At 42.8% G+C, this 17,477-nt stretch overlaps 1 protein-coding gene across 1 annotated transcript in view; it reads left to right on the top strand.

Moving 5' to 3' along the window:
- The first annotated feature begins 14,328 nt into the window (after positions 1-14,328).
- LOC147035758 (extracellular calcium-sensing receptor-like) overlaps positions 14,329-17,477 on the top strand; it is a 31,942-nt gene continuing 28,793 nt past the window's right edge. The window contains exon 1 of the mRNA XM_085869347.1: positions 14,329-14,614. The gene's annotated coding sequence lies outside the window, so the exon portion shown is untranslated. The remainder of the gene's footprint in view (positions 14,615-17,477) is intronic.

Raw genomic sequence — 17,477 nt, 5'->3', positions numbered from 1 at the left:
TTTCCGTTCGTCGCGAATAAATGTGCTTTATTGTTGAACTGTTTCCCGCTTCGCTTCGTCTTTTCCTCCATTGAATCCCCATCTTGCTTCACGTAAAGGGTTGGTAGTGGGCTGAGTACGCCCGATAATTAATCGAACCGTCGAGGTCGACGATAACACCGCTCGGTTATTCTGATAGTACGGAACGGGTCGCTTAAGTGGCCCGTGTCCGAAGTCGACCTGCGGCGAGGTGCGATCGCCCGGTCTACCCTCCGCATGGGTACTTAGGTAGTTCGAATTTGGCGAGCAACCCTATCCCACGCGGGGGCTGATTGGCTCGATCGCGGTGAGACCGAAAGGTCCACCCGTGACTGGTTCCCGGCGTTAGTCCGAGAGGGTCACGACTGGATTGTCCGTCCGGTGGGCGACGTGCCGCGATTCGAGTTACGTGGCCGTCGCACGCCGGCGGGCGCGAAGACCGCAACAATATATATACACACATAAAAATATACTTGAATAAGATTGGGGCAGTTGGGATTACACATATTTAAAGAAGAAAAAGGCACTACCAAACAAAAGTAAAAAACTCGATCGACTCCGCTAATTTGTGCAAAAAAGCGAGAGCTGACCCAGTCTAAGGCAACATTTTACCAGCTTCCCAACTGGCTTCATCAGGCATGATAGACCGCTCGCAAGAAAATTATGCCTGATGAAAAAAATTATGCCTTTCACCAAAGCCTCGCTGTGAAGCAGACGAAACGTTGCCTGAGACCGGGTCTGCTCACGCATGTTTGTTCAAATAAGCGGAGTCGATCGAGTTTTTTCTTTTGGTTTGGTTGGAAGCCCCTTCTTCTTTTAAAATACATATACATCCATAACCATATATACATATACATCTGCTCTTTGTGTGCTTTGTGTTAAGATCAACAGTTAAGATAAAGTAATTTCTCTCACTTCTACTTTTTATGTCTTTGAATGTGATTTTATTTTGCAACATCAATTCAGTCATTCTTTCATTATTTATTTATTTATTTATTTATTTATATTTTATACAATTGCTCGAGCATGTAAGGCACAGGATATTCACCCCCTCTCTTTTTATAATCAGGAAAGCACATACAATGAGCCTGTGTTCAGATATGTCTTAAATTCCTTACATTTCACAGCAGGGCATTCCACCGCCATATTTCTCAGTTACTTTTATTCCAGTGAAATTCACTGGAGCAGCACATGGTTAATTTTAACACTGCCTTTGCATTAATGATGTTATTCATATTTTTCAACATAATACAGGGAAACAAATAAATCCTACAAACAATACTAAAATTACATTCTCGAACAATTGGATCTCACAACAGATCATGTCAGGTGTGGGAGCATTCGCCAGAGCAGAGAGTCGCTGCATCCTCTTTCCACCGGTACTCCAGGGGCCTCCATCTGGCTACCCCCTCGGCAGATGCCTGGCCCATCCCCATCTCCTTGAAATGCCGATCAACCTGCTGAACCATGAGGCATGTGGTCGGCCCATTGGTCTCCTCCACTCACGAGGCTCCCTCACTGAGAGGATCTGGTGAGCAGGATTAGCATAAGGAAAACGAGCCACATGTCCATACAGCTGCAGTTCATGCTCATGGACTATGCAGGTAACAAATTTCATTTGAGTCTCATCTTTCATTTCATCTTGGCGATAGCCAAGAATTCTCTGAAGAGACCTGGTACCAAAGTAAATAAGTCTCCATATTAGATCCCTGGTGAGAGTCCAAGTCTATCATCCATAGAGCAAGACTGGAAGCATCAATAACCTGAATACTCAGACTTTCATCATCCTGCACAGGTACCAACAGCACAAAACCCCATACCATGATCCAGTGAATCCATGACTCGCCAAGTCTGATTCAGACCTCCATTGACGTCTGGCTCACAGTCAGCAGAGACATGAATATCACTGTCAAGGCAAGTGAATCTCTCCGTGACCTCAACATACTCACCACAGACAGGAACAGACAAGACAGCAGCATCCAAGATGTCATTGAAAGTCTGGATCTTAGTTTTGACCCAGGAACCCTGTAATACCAGCATCTCCATATCCTCATTCAGCACCTTGAGGGCCCCCAAAAGTATGTCCAGATCTCTGCAAGGATGATCATTAGCAAAGTCAGGGACAGAGTTCTTGATATTCCCATACGAAGCACCGCAGCTTGATCTCTCCAACATCCTCCCCAATATCCAGTCCATACATGCGATAAAAAGTTTGGGGGTCAGTACACACCCATAACAAACTCCAATCACAACTGGAAATATGTTGGAGATGGTAGCACCACATCTCACAGCACTCTCAGCACCAGAGTATGGTTCTGACATCAGATTGATGAGTATTAGTTGCACCCCACGAAGACCAAGAATCCTCCAGAGGGCATCCCAATTCACTGAATCAAATGCTTTTCAGAGATCATAATAGGCTGCAAGCATTCCCTGCTGAAACTTTCGTCTGCATTCAGTGAGGACCTGAAAATCAAGGATTCATTGAATAGTTGACTTATTTGGTGTAAATCCTGAATGCTCTTGGCACTGGTTCTCAAGCAGATGGTGGCGAACCCCATAAATAATTATTCGAGCAAAGACATTGCTTGGCACAGAGAGCAGTGTCCAGTGAGGGACAACAAGGTCCCTCTTTTATTCAGTTGGGATGATGCCTGTGTTCTCGGCAGAGCATGAGTGAAGCATTTTTACCAGCATTGAGAAGTTCAGCATGGATGACACAGATCCCAGGAGCTTCACCCATTACAAAGGGTTCACCACAGCCTGTTTTTCCACAAAATGAAGTGGATCAGAGTTGATTTAACGATCAGCAAGAGGGACAGTGGCATCCCCAACATCCAACTCAACAGTTGGTGGATCAGACTGGTACAACTGCTCAAAGTAACCACCCCAGCAGTCCTTCACTTCATGCCCACCACCCTCTGTCAAGAGCCCACCGCCCACCACTCCAACTGTAGTCCACCGAGGGATGGACGTGGAGGAACGCAATGTGTGAATATTCCTGGAAGCAGGTCGAGAATCACTTGAGCACAAGTGATGCTCTGTCCTGTCACAGATTCCTCAACATTGGCCTCCTTGTCGACTCCAGAGCATGTTTTATGCCTCAACTCCATGAACAGCTGAGCTCTGCCATTTCGCCTGACCCTGTGATTCCAGTCAATGGTATCCAGTGTCCCTTGAGAGACAAAATTATTCTTCACTATATGGTGAGTTCCACGACTTCCACCAGCATCATCAAGGATAGTGGTCTTGAAGGCACTCCACAACTCTTCAGGATTCCCCAAAGCACCCAGATCCCCCCCCCAAATCCCCACTCAGCCTGTTTGTAAACACCTCAGACACCCTCTCATCCTTGAGCTTGCTAACATCCAGCCTCAGCAGGGATGGTACCATTCTCACGGATTTAAGCTGTAACTTCAGCTTTGCTACAAGAAGCCTGTGGTTGGTATGATGAACTGAACACTCAGGTAGACCCTGTCGTTATGGATAATCCTCCAGTGACCATCAACGAGCACATGGTCAATCTCCTTTGCCACACCGCCAGCATGGGAATACAAAGTCCAGCAATGAGCCTGTTGGTGCTGAAACCATGAACCAGCCACCCTAAGTCCATGACTTCTTGCAAATACAAGGAACTCCATGTCCTTCTGGTTTGCAGTTCCAGACCTTTGGGGACCATCACAAGTCTCAAAACCATCTCTATCTGTTTCGAGTATCTCGATGTAACCAGTTGATACATTGAAATTCCCCAATACCAGAAGAGTATCTCGCCTGTGGCACTGTTCAACCACAGACTTAAGCGTGGCATAGAATGTGTCCTTCACGGTGAGATCACTTGTGTCAGTCAGTGCATATACAGGATGTCAGAGCATATTTGAGGAATGAAGTGTTTTACAATGGCCAGATAGCAAATCCTGCCAAAATCTCCTTAAAAAACAGGAAGAAAACAGCAGGAGGATGTCCCCAGACACAGTTGGGCACTAGAAATGGATTTCCGTTAGCTCACAAAGGTCATAACTATCATTCTGTTTGAAACACAGTTGTGCTGCTGATGCTGTGCCTCTCCACCAGTATGCTGGTTCTCATTTTACCAACCCAGAAGGATGAGAGGCTGAGTGAGCCCCACCTGGTGTTAATGCAACCGCGAATGGGGTTCAAACTCAGGACCCTAGGATCCCAAGCCACCAGCCTAACCACTAAGCCAACACCAGGCCTTATCTAAACAGTTATTCCTTGTCACACATCCAAACTGCCCACCAAATTTCATACGAATCCATCCAAAACTTTTTAGATATTCTGCACACAAACAGACAAACAAGAAGAAGATGACATGCAGAAGACGATGCATGCAAAATCCACCAAACAAATTTGGCCTCAAAAATAATTGGTGGTCAAATTCAATGATCAAATGTGAAACTCCTCTTCAAATTACATGTGAATCGGATGAAAATTGACAATTTTAGGAATTTGGCCTATGTAATGTTGACTGTTTGGCTGATGTGGACCTCAAAAATAATTGATGGTTGAATGAATTGACCTGGAATATAAATCCTCTTCAAATTTCAAATCAATCGGATGAAAATTGAGGATTTTAGGAATTCCACCCAAATTGTTGACATTTGGCCTATGTTGATCTTTTGGTCTCGGTTGACGTCGTGAAATAATTGTCTACTTGAATTGAGTGACCTGAAATATAAATCCTCTTCAATTTTCAAATCAACCGGATGAAAATTTAGGATTTTAGAAATACCACGTAAGTTGTTGAACTTGCACCAATGTTGACCTTCTGGTCTTTGTTGACCTCAAAAATAATTCAGAGATTTAAGTCAATGACTTGAAATATAAATCCTCCACAAATTTCGAGTCAATGGGATGAAAAATTGAGGATTTTAGATATACTACCTTAGTGGTCGACTTTGGGCCGATGTTGACCTTTTGACCTTTTAATTTCAAGAACAATCGGCTTATTCCTCATGACATCCTCTACCATGTCGTCAAGTTTCTTGAAGATCGGTTTAAAATTGTGACCTGTTGGTGATAAACAGACAGACAGACAAAAGACAGAATAACAAAATGGATGGAACAATATACTTGAAAAATCTTCGATTTTGCAAGTAACAAACAAACATAAAGAGGTGTAAACATGACCTCCTTCCACATTCGGTGGTGGAGGTAATGAATCAGTAAAAGGTACCATCTTTCTTTGTGCTCTGCTGCAGATCTTGTCAATCAATCGTCTTGTCTCGGTTCAATTCCCGACGAAGTCGGTCTTCACGGAAACAGTAATTATTATGTATATGCAACAATATCGTTTTCCACTGTGTCATCTCATTCCATGATTTTAAACGACAATGTTATCAGGCTTATACAAGAGCTGGATGATGGAAGGAATAAAGGGGCACATTATCAGGAAGGTTTGGTGGAGAAACATGGTGGGAAGGACTGAACGGACAAACGCATAAGACGGGAATGTCCTATCACTAATTTTCAGGAAAACGGTTTCTTCCGAAATTGATTTTGATGGAGTCGGTCATCCATTTCTGTTCCACGTTGAGCATCTCTTGTTCAGCATCTCAAGGGGATGGGGATGGGCCAGGCATCTACCTGGGAGATGGCCAGACGGAGGCAACTGGAGTACCGTGGGAAGTGGACGCAGCGACGCGCTGCTCCGGCGCTTGCTGCCATACCTGACCTGACCTTTGAGAACGGTTGTTTCACAGGTCCAGGTGAGTCGTGCCCGTTTGGTTCTGGTTCGTGCGAGCGTGATCACCTGAAAAGTTTGTCGCACAAGAAGGAAATGCCAAACAATCCTAGTTTAAGTAATTGCATTCGTTTCAGTTTATTTTGACACAAATGTTCCATTAACGACGATTTCATGAAGTAAGTGTGGAGATATAAACCAATCATATTACTGATTCATATTGTAAGTCATAATAATTTTTTAATGATTGTGATTATTGTAAAAAATAACCGAAAATAAAATTCCTGCATTTATCATTCCATCCCTCTGAGGAACAGCAGCAATTAAGGGATAATTTTTGTTCGTACACATCATGATAAAATAACCCATGGATGTGAAATCACCCGTTGGCATGTGAAGGTCCTGTCAATGGCAACAGATGCCACATTCACATAAACATCGGAGCCTCTCATTGACAGTGAAATGAACACTCGGTTTGCTTGCACTCCTCGCAAGCTGATGACATGTCTGTGCTTGTTCCTCCTGTCCATGTGTGTGGCCCTTCTGACTGCAGCGAAGTGCAAGTTGCCCGCTGGGAGACAATTCCGTGGCATTTCGAGACGGGGTGACGTCATGCTGGGAGCCGTGTTCCCATTGCATTTTGGGATAGCCCTCAAGGAAGAAACGTTGAAGAAGGTTCCCAGTTTCCCCGGATGCACACAGTGAGTTGCATTTCCCTTTCGTTCTGTTGAAATGTTTCTCTTCCCATCTTAGAATGTCAAAAAGCCTGGTGTTGGCTTTACGGTTGAGGTGGCTACGTTAAGATCTCAGGGTCTTGAGTTTGAGCTCCTGTCATTCCGTTCAATAGCATGAGATGGGCTGACTCAGCCCATCATACCTTCTGTGGTTGGCATAAATGAGAACCAGCTTACTGGAAACAGGGGGAACTGCATCAGCAGCACAGATGTGCTGCCAGCAATGATGCAACTACATATGGAATAATATTCAGCATCATAGAATGTCAAAGTGAAATTTATTATAAATTTTAACGGTTTGATTTGTTGCTTTGCATGCAGCCTGAAAAAAAAAGATGACATGGATGAATAAGTCGGTCCAGCTCACGAAGAAAAAATTTTAAAACACATCTTTTAATTCAAGAAGGGGCTGACAACGTTGCATGGATATATACGTGCACTCAACTCTGAGGTGCTTATCCTGGGTTCAAATGTGGGCCCAGCTACAAACCACCACACTGGTGTTTCGCATGCAGGGAGAGGCAGACGTTAAACTGGGCGTCTCGTCTGCCAGCATGAGTTGGTGGAAGTTCAAGATCCCACCGTGGCCTTCACGTACGTGGGCTATTGCGAGGACCCTCTCTCTTGAAGGAAAGAAAAAAAAAAAAAAAACCTTTCCTAAATTCCGAAATTTATTCCCTGACGACCACTGGAAAAGCAAAGACAAACCACCCAGTGTAATTCTTTCTGCAGTGATGCTTTCGCAGCACTGAACCTGCCTTGCGGCAGAAGACTGCAGAGAAAAGAAAACACATTTTGAAATGAACTTGTTAACAAGGTGAGTTCTGCCTTTCTCCTCCATGAGCCTCGTTCTGAGAAAGGAAATAAATAAATAAAGAAACTGGCCATGTTAGTTTGCAATTACATGTAGTTATACTGTCCTCAAATTTCTTCACCATTCATTTGGCATTTGGCACGTCCTCACTTTCACTTTTGCGGTAGTTTTGGAAATATCTATCGAAATGTAAGTACATGTAGGGTGGTCCAAAAGACGTGTCCCATAGGATAATATAAAAACATTTTCTTCCAAAAATATACATATATTGACGGGATTAATCATTTATTTTTTGCCACTTTCAGTAACAAATAATAATGACATTGATTAAATGGACAATTGACAATGTGTCATTGAAGGAAATTTTCAAACTGGGCTCCTTGCATTTTTCCTGGGAATCAGAAATTCTGCTGATGCTTCCTTCTGACTGAGGACCTCAACATGTACAACTAATTCCACTTTTTCTTGGAGATTATACATTGTTAGATGCTCTGCTTCTACCATTTTATTTTTTTGATTAATGAGTTGTCGGACTCCTGTGTCTTCAAAGCATAAAACACAACAGAAAACTGAAATTAATCATCTATTGAACTCGCAGGATATGCTTACACAATGTAAGCAATAACGAACCGTGCCTCCACTTTGTCTCAGGTCGCTCACATGCATCTGTTTTTTTCATTTATTTTCATTTTTTTTAAATGTATTTATATTTTCATTTCTGGACCCTTTCCATTGGTTCTGTGATTTTTCCTGGTGTATCGGATTTGATGCCCATTGGCACACAAAATTGCCGTACTTCCCCATTGTCTCGGGTCAGTCAACTGCATATTTTTTCATTGATTTATTTTCATTTACATACATTTTCATTTGTGGATGTTTTTTGACAGTTCTGTGATATTTCCTGGAGTATTGGCTTCGATGTCCATCAGAATGCAAAATTTTAGCTTTCTGTGTCACTCGGAAGGAACCGATCTTTAAAATCAGTCAGTGAGTCAGTCATTGAGTCAGGAAGTCACGAGTTATAATGAGCTTTATATATTCGATTTACAGTATATTCTGGCATTATCACATAGAGAAGGACTTTTGGACCACCGTGCATAAAAAAATGCGAACATGTGCACGCATGCACTTGCAAATGCATACGTGTCTGGTATATTTCACAGCTTATTGCAGTTGAGATCGATATCACAGGATTGGAGAGTCGGAAATACTCCAATAATATTTAAGAATGGTTTGAGAGAAGCACGAGAGGACTTCCACACCAGCTCGCTTTCCTTGGTGCAGAATATATATATATATATATATATATATATATATATATATATATATATATATATATATATATATATATATATATATATATATATATATATATATATATATATATATATATATATATATATATACGAACCATGTTACCCCATTTTCTCAGGTCGCTCACCAGCATTTGATTTTTAATTTTTTTTTAATTTAATTATATTTTCATTTGTGGATGTTGTCTGACAATTCTGTGATATTTTTTCCAGGTTATTGGCTTCGATGTCCATCAGCATGCAAAATTGCAGCTCCACATCACACAGAAGGCACCAATCTTAAAAATCAGTAGTCAGTCATTCAGTGGTTTGAAATTATATATATATATATATATATATATATATATATATATATATATATATATATATATATATATATATATATATATATATATATATATATATATATATATACTGATGGTTTGTATTAGAAAATGGAGGATTTAATGTTTTCAGTTTGACATCAAAGCCTTCTTTCCAAACAGGATGTCCTTTCAGCAACTCCACCACTTGCTGTTCAGGTTAAATCCATACTGCATCGAGCTCAACACTGAAGAAGAGCATGTAGAACTGTAATCATACTTCCGCAACCGAAGGAGTATGGAGGTTATGTTTTCACCCTTGTCTGTCTCTTTGGCTATCTGTGAACAGGATATCTCAAAAAGTAGTGGACGGATCCGGACGAAATTTGTGGAACCCTTTGGGTGTGTGACAAGGCTGAAATTATTAGATTTTCGTGAAGATCCGGATCCGGATACTAGAAGTTTTGTTATTCTTCACCACTGAGTGGATATGGATATATAACGTTATGTAGTATGATATATATATATATATATATATATATATATATATATATATATATATATATATATATATATATATATATATATATATCTCAAAAAGCTGTGGAAGGATTATGACCAAACTTGTTGGATGAGTTGGTAAGATGACAAGAACAAGCCAATTAGATTTTGCTTCAGTTCAGTAGATCTGGCCTATCAGTAAGGCCGAAATCACATTTGGCACGGCGGCTGTGCGGTCTACAAAATCTACGGCCACTAGCAATTATACTGCGGCCGCAGTATTTCCACGGTCACACAAGGTAGCAGTCACATATGTTTTTTATTTTTCGAGGAGCCGTACGGCGTATTTATAAATTGTGGAGACCGAAAACGTGGGGTTGCCTTACGGTCTTTGATTTGATGTCGCATGGTGAGCTTAAGGGGGCCCTGCAGCGGCCATAGAATTTTCAAGGCAGACTCAAGGTAGACTCAAGGTGCCCGCAAGGCGACCGCAGGGGGGCCGCAGGGGGGTCCGAAGGTGAACATGCGGCCAGACGGACGGTAACGAGTGAGTTCATTATTTATTTATTTATTTTTTTACCAGTTATTTTTTTCGGCTTGTCGAATTGCTACGGCGAACGTAGAAATGAAAAAAGTTATAACTCCGCGTTATAATTCCACCGCGACCCCTACGGCCTGTAAAAGATAGCCAAACGGCATAGGGCCACCCTGAGGCCACCGCAGAAACTCTGCGGCCGCCGCACGTTTCTGTCAATGCAGAGGGCGTACGGCCACCGTATCCTCGCCGTAGAGCAAAAGTAACTTCGGCCTCAGTGGAATACAAAACAAACTGTATAGCCTGGCGCAAGTGCTGTTTTTGTTCATTTTATATTCGCTTGAGTGTGGTTCTGCAGTTACAAAATACAACCTGCATTTATATGGCATGCGCAACTGCAATACTCCATCAATTATAATCAACACATGCAATCACATTATCATGAGGCCATTGAAAATAAATCTGGTAAATGACTGGTTTCACCTCCTGTGCTTGAAACAGACTAGTTTTAAAACTCTTATCAGTTGACTTCAAACTTTGACAAAAGTTCATCCACTTCATTTAACTCCAAAACATTGTGTATTGGCATTGTATGAATCTCTCAAGAATCATGTTTCTGAAAGTGTGAAAGAGGTATAATATTTATGACTTTTGAGGACATCGTGGTAAATATGTGTAACACATATTCGTGTCCGTACAATTGGTTTTTAAGATTGGAAATATTTTTTTACAGGTTATATCCAAGAGCGCTCAGGTGGGCTATGGCCATGGCATATGCAATCAAACAAATAAATGAACAGAATGTATTGCTGCCGAACATCACACTTGGGCACGCTATTTATGATTCATGCTTCGGTGTCCCAAACACAGTGGAAGCAGCACTTGATTACCTGGAACCAGGGGCAGACAACAATGAGCCTTGTTATTTTGGTGCAGTTGTCGGTGCTTACGGCTCCACACTATCAGTGACATTATCTCGGTTTATGACACTCTTTTGCATTCCTCAGGTCAGAATTTATTTTTTGTATACAGGGTGGGGTGAAGAAGTGTGGATGAGGTTCAGGTCAAATGGAGCAGGATATAAGAGAACAAAAAAAAATAAAAATAGGGAGGGAGAAACACAGACAGCAAGATAGAGGGACAAAATAGGAGAGATGGAGAAAGAAAGGCATGGGGCAGAATGAGGGGGGGGATGGTGCGCATGCAGTGGGTGAAGAGAAGTGGAAGGGAAAACTATAGAACAAGCATAAATTGAACAGAAACAATAAATAGGGGAGGGGAAAACATGATCTGGAAACACCAAAAGAGATGTTCTTGGGGGGGGGGGTGGGGCGGGGGGTGACCGACTGGTGGTAAAAAGGATGTGACACTCTATCAAGTGCTCAAGGTATGTCTCGAGAGATGGTCAAATCTGACATTGAAGACCTTCATCCAATATGGAGAGAGAAGTTGTCGGTCAGGGTGGAAGGTCTTGGTTCAAATCCATACTGATGGTCTCTGATCTCACTGAAAGGATGACTTGGACCCCCCCCCCCCATCTACTTTGTCAACAATCCTCTGGAAGAAGTTCTTTCATTCAAGCTTCTGGGTCTCACTATCTGCAATGATCTTTCCGAGGAAAGCCAGATTTCCAAGATGGCCTCCAAAGCCAATCGCCAACTGGGAATTCTCCATCGTGCAGAGTCCTTCCTCAGCCCACATGAGCTCCTGACCACTGACAAACCTTTCCTTCGTAGCCTGATGGAGTACTGCTCTCCTCTCTGGGTTGGTGCTCCTGCCTCTCACCTTTCTCGGCTTCACTAAGGCACTTCAGATCATTGATATCTCCTGCAGTGAGGCTGAGTGTTTTGGCCTCTCACTCTCTCACAGCAGGCAGGTCGGTGGGCTTTCTGTCTTCGACCATCTCCTCTCCAGGCTCACCCCCCCACTGTGTCTGTGATATCCCCCCCACCCCCATATTTCTGCAGGGCGCTCAAGGTCCGCCAGCAACCCACTTCTGGTAAAACTACCAAAATCACGAATCATTGCTCACCTTCACTCTTTCATTCCTCTTTTTCCCCATCTTTGGAATAAACTTAGACACTCTCTTCAATCCCATTCTTCCCTCCAGGCCTTCAAAACAGTTGTTTACAACCACGACTTATCATCCCCCATCCAAAACCATGATCTCTTCTACCCCCTTTAATCCACACCAAACCCACCTCCTTCAAATTCCCTGCTTTCTTTCCTGAAATTCCCTGTAGTGTCCATCTTGTATACCCCGTGTTCCACGCCCCATTCCTCTCCCTTCCACAGATCTCCTGATGTCTCTGTTCCCTACTGTTTTGTCCTTCCCTCTCCCAACACTCTTATCTCCTGCCCCCCCCTCCCTTGTTGTGAATTTTTTGGTAGCTCTCATACGAGCCTCGACAATGTATACAAAAAAAGGCCAGTGGAGAGAAGGAAGGATTTTATGTTGACTGTAATGAATGATAAGCCTGGTGTTGGCTTAGCGGTTAGGGTGGCCGCTTGGGATCCTTGAGTCCTAAGTTCAATCCCCGTTGGCTGCTGAATTAATACACCAGGGGTTTGACTCAGGCTGTCATCTTTCCGAGGTCGGCAAATTGACTTCCAGCTTGCTGGGATAATTTTGCCATTCGAGTATCCTGCGTCAGAGTGGCGACCCGTCCAGGATTGTGCCCAACAGCCCAGGAAACTGCTTCGGCAGCACCGACACTCTCTGTACAGAGTATGGTTCCAATTATTATTATTGTAATGATTGATTCAATGACCTTGCTGATAATGGTAAGTAAGCTGATAGGTCTGGACTTAAGAGCTTTGGTTTTTTTCACCATATTTGTGTGGTTCATGACTTTCGTTCACATTCAAGCAGATGGAATACAACACAGTATCAAAGACAACTTGATCAGACCAGAAGGAGAATGTGCAAGAGCGGAAAAGCAGGTTTTTATGACTCGTGTGCCATTTGTCTCTGGGCCAGTTGCACAATCAGAATCAATAATTTCCAGAAACCTCTTCACCTGCTCAACTGAAAAAAGACACATGACCAAAGAGCAGTTGGGTGTGATGGGATAGGCTTGAGGACACAAGATTTGGAAGCAAACACAGAATTTATGCATTCGGCCTTCTCACGAAGGGAGTCTGCTGTGGTGCTATTTGAAGAGAAGAAAGTCTTGGAAGGGGAGCATACACCAGAGACAGACTTTGCAAGGTGCTTCCAGGTTTTAGAGGAGGGAGACAAGTTTGAAAGTTCAATCTTGAGGTTAGACAGATGTCGTTTTCTGACTCTCCTGATAGTGGACACACACTTGTTGTGCACTTTGTGGAATGCACGGAAATTGTCTTCAGTCAGATTTTCCTTCCATGAAGAGAAGGGAATCAACCAGAAGAGTAAATACTGCATTGGAGTCATCGGAAGGACCTATAAAAAGTAAAGAGCGATGATGGAATCATCAGGAGGAACCTGGATAGGATTCAGGTTTCAACTCCAGGGGATTGAAGTTTTTTCAAGGAAAAGTCCTCACAAACAGGATTTCATGTACCTTGGGTGAAAGGATGGTATGATAACTTTCGACGAGATGTGATGAATCTGTGCCTACGAGAAAGCAGGCTTCTCTGGAAGAATTTCAAGGCCTTATTGATATCAGGAGCATCGTAGATAAAAGATCAGTCGTGAAGTGAAATGGCAGCTTGCAGTACCTACAAGTCAACCTCATTAAACTGGCAGACTCACTGGCATTGAGACAGCCTTATGAGAATAACCAGAGAGATGTTGTCTTTCACAATCAAATGATCAGATGAAGTAATTGAATCAATGGAAGAACATAAGTTGTTACCAGGAAAGTTGGTCAGAACGAAGTCCAGAGGGGTGGATTTGTCATTGCAAGAAATCCAGGTCATGATGTTCACAGATTGAGTCAGGTCTGTGGTGTCAGAGAAGTGCTTTGCTGAAGTGCCATTGCTGGTGAGAGTGGTTCCAACACCCAGCCAAGTTGCATGGTGACCTACATATGACCTACATATAAATCCTACATATGAGGAAGAGAGTTGGGATGAGTGATTAAAAGTTTGTCCATGTTGTCTGAGAGGGAGATGCCGAAGGAGTCATCACTGTTAGGATGGTACAACACACAGATGAACAAGAAGAGGGAGCAGAGGGAAATTTGCAGGCAGATGTACTCATGGGGGTTGGGAGTTCTAAAGTCAGTGCAGGGTCAGTGTCAAATGGAGTCCTTGATGTAACCTGCAATTCCACCACCAGGACGGAGTTCAGGGCTGTCAAAGTGGATGATAAATTGTTCTTAACCTATTCATAGGACATAAGGTGAAGAGGATTAAGATAAATTTGCTGTCTGATTCAAATCTGAAACACTTCTTCCCAGCGAAGTGTTCCACCATACCCAACCTTCTTGTGCACATTAGCTGACCTATGCATCAGGTTGCAAGTGTTTGAGTGATAAACGTGTTTTTCCATCATTTTTGCGCACATTTCCAAGCGATAAGCACCAAGCGTCTGCTTTAGCTGATCTCGTGCAGCATTTTGGTTGGCTTTATGTCGGAACGCTTGCAGTAAATGATGATTTTGGACGCTCAGGTGTTGCACAGTTTATTGCAGAGGCTGAAGACAATGGTGTTTGTTTGGCCTTCCGGGAGATTCTGCCCAAAGTGAGGAGTGACCTTCTGATTCAAAATCTTGGTAAATAATTTTGATGTTTTGTTGAGACTTTTTTTTGGGCTTATTTTAAAATCACATTTGATTAATGTTATGATGGATTGCTTACTTTAACTTTCTGTTGCTTGTGTGATGACTGACTTATTAAAGTTAAATTGTATTGGTGATTTGAAAGTATCACATGGCCTTTTGGGTAGTTCCATCTTACCTCTTTCCTCGGGATTCTCTGGCCCCCATAAAAATATATATTGATTCTCATTAGCCTGATTATAGGGATGACAGGATGGCTGGAAAATGTTATAGCTGGCTCAGCCAATCTGTGCCCATTTATATCACTCCCTTGGAACTTGATCTAAGCAGGTGTGTAGGATCGGTGCCTGTGCAGGTGGATGCAAGTCTGAGTCTTTGGGTCCTTGGTGCTTCCATTCTTGTTCTGCAGATATGATACTTGGACTTTGACCATCTGAGATGGAGACTCAATTCCTTTGGTACTGGATGTCATCGGAGAATCATTGGCTTTCGTGGGTCGGACTTTGTGTCCTTTGAGTGGTTGTTGGGAGGGAATCAAATGAGATTTGTTACCTGCATAATCCATGAGCATCAGCTGCGGCTGTATGTACATGTGGCTCGTTTTCGTGATGCTGACCCTGCTCACCAGATTATCTCAGCGAGGGAGCCTTGTGAGTGGAGGAGGCCAATGGGCCGACCACAAGCCATGTGGTTGCAGCAGGTTTATTAGTATCTTAAGAAGATGGGGTTGGGCCAGGAATCTGCCTGTGGTATGGCCAGATGGAGGCCCCAGGAGTACCGGCGGAAAGTGGATGCAGTGGCATGCTGCTCTGGTCCATTCACCATACTCTACCTAACCAAAGGTGAGAGAAGGAAGAAGGCAGTTGACTGACAGTGGAGCAGAGGAACAGCATGTGTATGCAACAAGGGGATGAATTCACAGGGAGAGAAGGGGAGGAATGAAATGGTGAAACTCGCAGGAAGGTCCATGAGAGGTCATTCGGAATGGTTAATTTGGATATAAAATAATAACTTTCGGGATGATCTTAGTTGAAACTGTACTTCCAATTCTAAGGCTATGAGGGAAGGTGAGAATTCAACAGATTAAGGAAGGAGGTTCCACATGTGGGAGAAGAGGGGATCAAAAGTGTGAAGGTGATTGCTCAGAATAGATTTTTGGAATTGCCAAAGGAGGGTTTTATTTTTTGGAAGAACACCCTTAAGCTGAAGGGACTGTTGAGAAATGAGGGAAGGAAGAAGCAAAGAGTACATAACTGAGAAGAGAGTCAGTATAAAGAATAGAAAAACAAGCAGTCATAGACTGGTACTTACGAAATCGTCAACTTGACCTCTGACCTTGTCTAATAAAAGCTGTCTCTGGAGAAGGTAGCGGCACAAACCAGAAGTTTCTACCATGATTCTGTACCAAACCATCAAAAATCTAATGTTTGACCTCACTGTGACCTTGACCTTTGACCGATTTTGACCAACATCGAATCAGCGCTAGCCATCACCCTCCTGAACCACGTGGTCTAATTTGACATTTGTAGCTTCTTCCGCTCTTGAGTTATCGTGCCTTCAAACAAACACACAAACACACAAACACACACACACACACACACACACACACACACACACACACACACACACACACACACACACACACACACACACACACACACACACACACACACACACACACACACACACACACACAAACACACAAACAGGTGACGGAAGTCATCAATATACTTACGAAATCTTTAGATTTCGTAAGTAAAAAACAATAGCTATTACGCTGTCTGTGTTGCTGACTCTTCGCTTTAACTGCTTTATAGAAGATGGCAATAATGTTGAGGGCTTTATATTCTAAAGCATCAATGAGAAGAGATAGGTGTGAAGTAATGGCAGTCTATTTGGGATGGCAATGCTATATTGAACTTTAGGAATAGGTCTTTGCAGGCGTGAGAATGTCAGATTTTCCAAGAAAGAATATTGCCAAAGAAGAAGGCAAGAATATTTGGGCTGCATACTTAGAGAAGGTGTGTGCAGTGCAAGGTTTTGGCATGTTCACAATGGCTGCTCCATCAAAGATTACAGTTTTTTCAACAGGTGAATCATTATTATTCACTTAAGGATCGAGTAGAGTAGCAGGTATGGAATCCCTTGTTCATGGAGGAATCAGGTCTTCATGGTCTGATTTAGTTCCACGCCTCAATTTGCCCATACTTGAGAGTGATGGCGGACATTCCTGATTTCCATGTGCAAATTATTCATCAAGGTCTCCGTCGCAAATCTGGCATGCAATGTATAAACTGGAGAAAAGTGAACAGTCACACTTCACAAATGACCACTGAAGTTTAGCTCTTGACATCTCTCACACTGGTGGTCGACTGAAGAGAGGGAAGCTGTTCCGTTTGATGGGATCCTTGATAGATCATGCCTGGTCAGCACGATGCTCATTGCCAAATCGTTCACACTGTTCTTGTCCCAGTTTCCGATGTTGTGCACTGTATCAACTACAGCTGGGTCAGATAGTTTTCAAGTGTTTAGGACAAGAAGGTTACAAATGTTGTCAATGAATGGGTTTCCCATCTCCTAAGTCACATTTCTGAGCTCCTTCACATGAGTGAAGAATGTCACCTGTGCCACTTTTTGTCTAATTATGGTGTCAAAGATCTGCCTTCTTTTCTCGCTTCTCTATTAATTCTTGAAACTCTTCAATCATCTGAGCCATTTCAGGACCGGACACCATCCAGCATTGCAGAGCTGCAGGGTTCTCTGTCAAACCTACAGCATCACCTTCACTTTTCACACAAGCACTGAATTACTCATGGGATTGATTGATGGCTATATTTGAGAATGCATGACTTCCTGA

Source organism: Eptatretus burgeri, chromosome 1, assembly GCF_056783735.1.
Source record: "Eptatretus burgeri isolate ZD-2024b chromosome 1, Ebu_testis_v1, whole genome shotgun sequence".
Classification (NCBI taxonomy): domain Eukaryota; kingdom Metazoa; phylum Chordata; class Myxini; order Myxiniformes; family Myxinidae; genus Eptatretus; species Eptatretus burgeri.
Note: the sequence above shows the minus strand (reverse complement) of the source record. Positions and strands in the feature narration are given on the sequence as shown.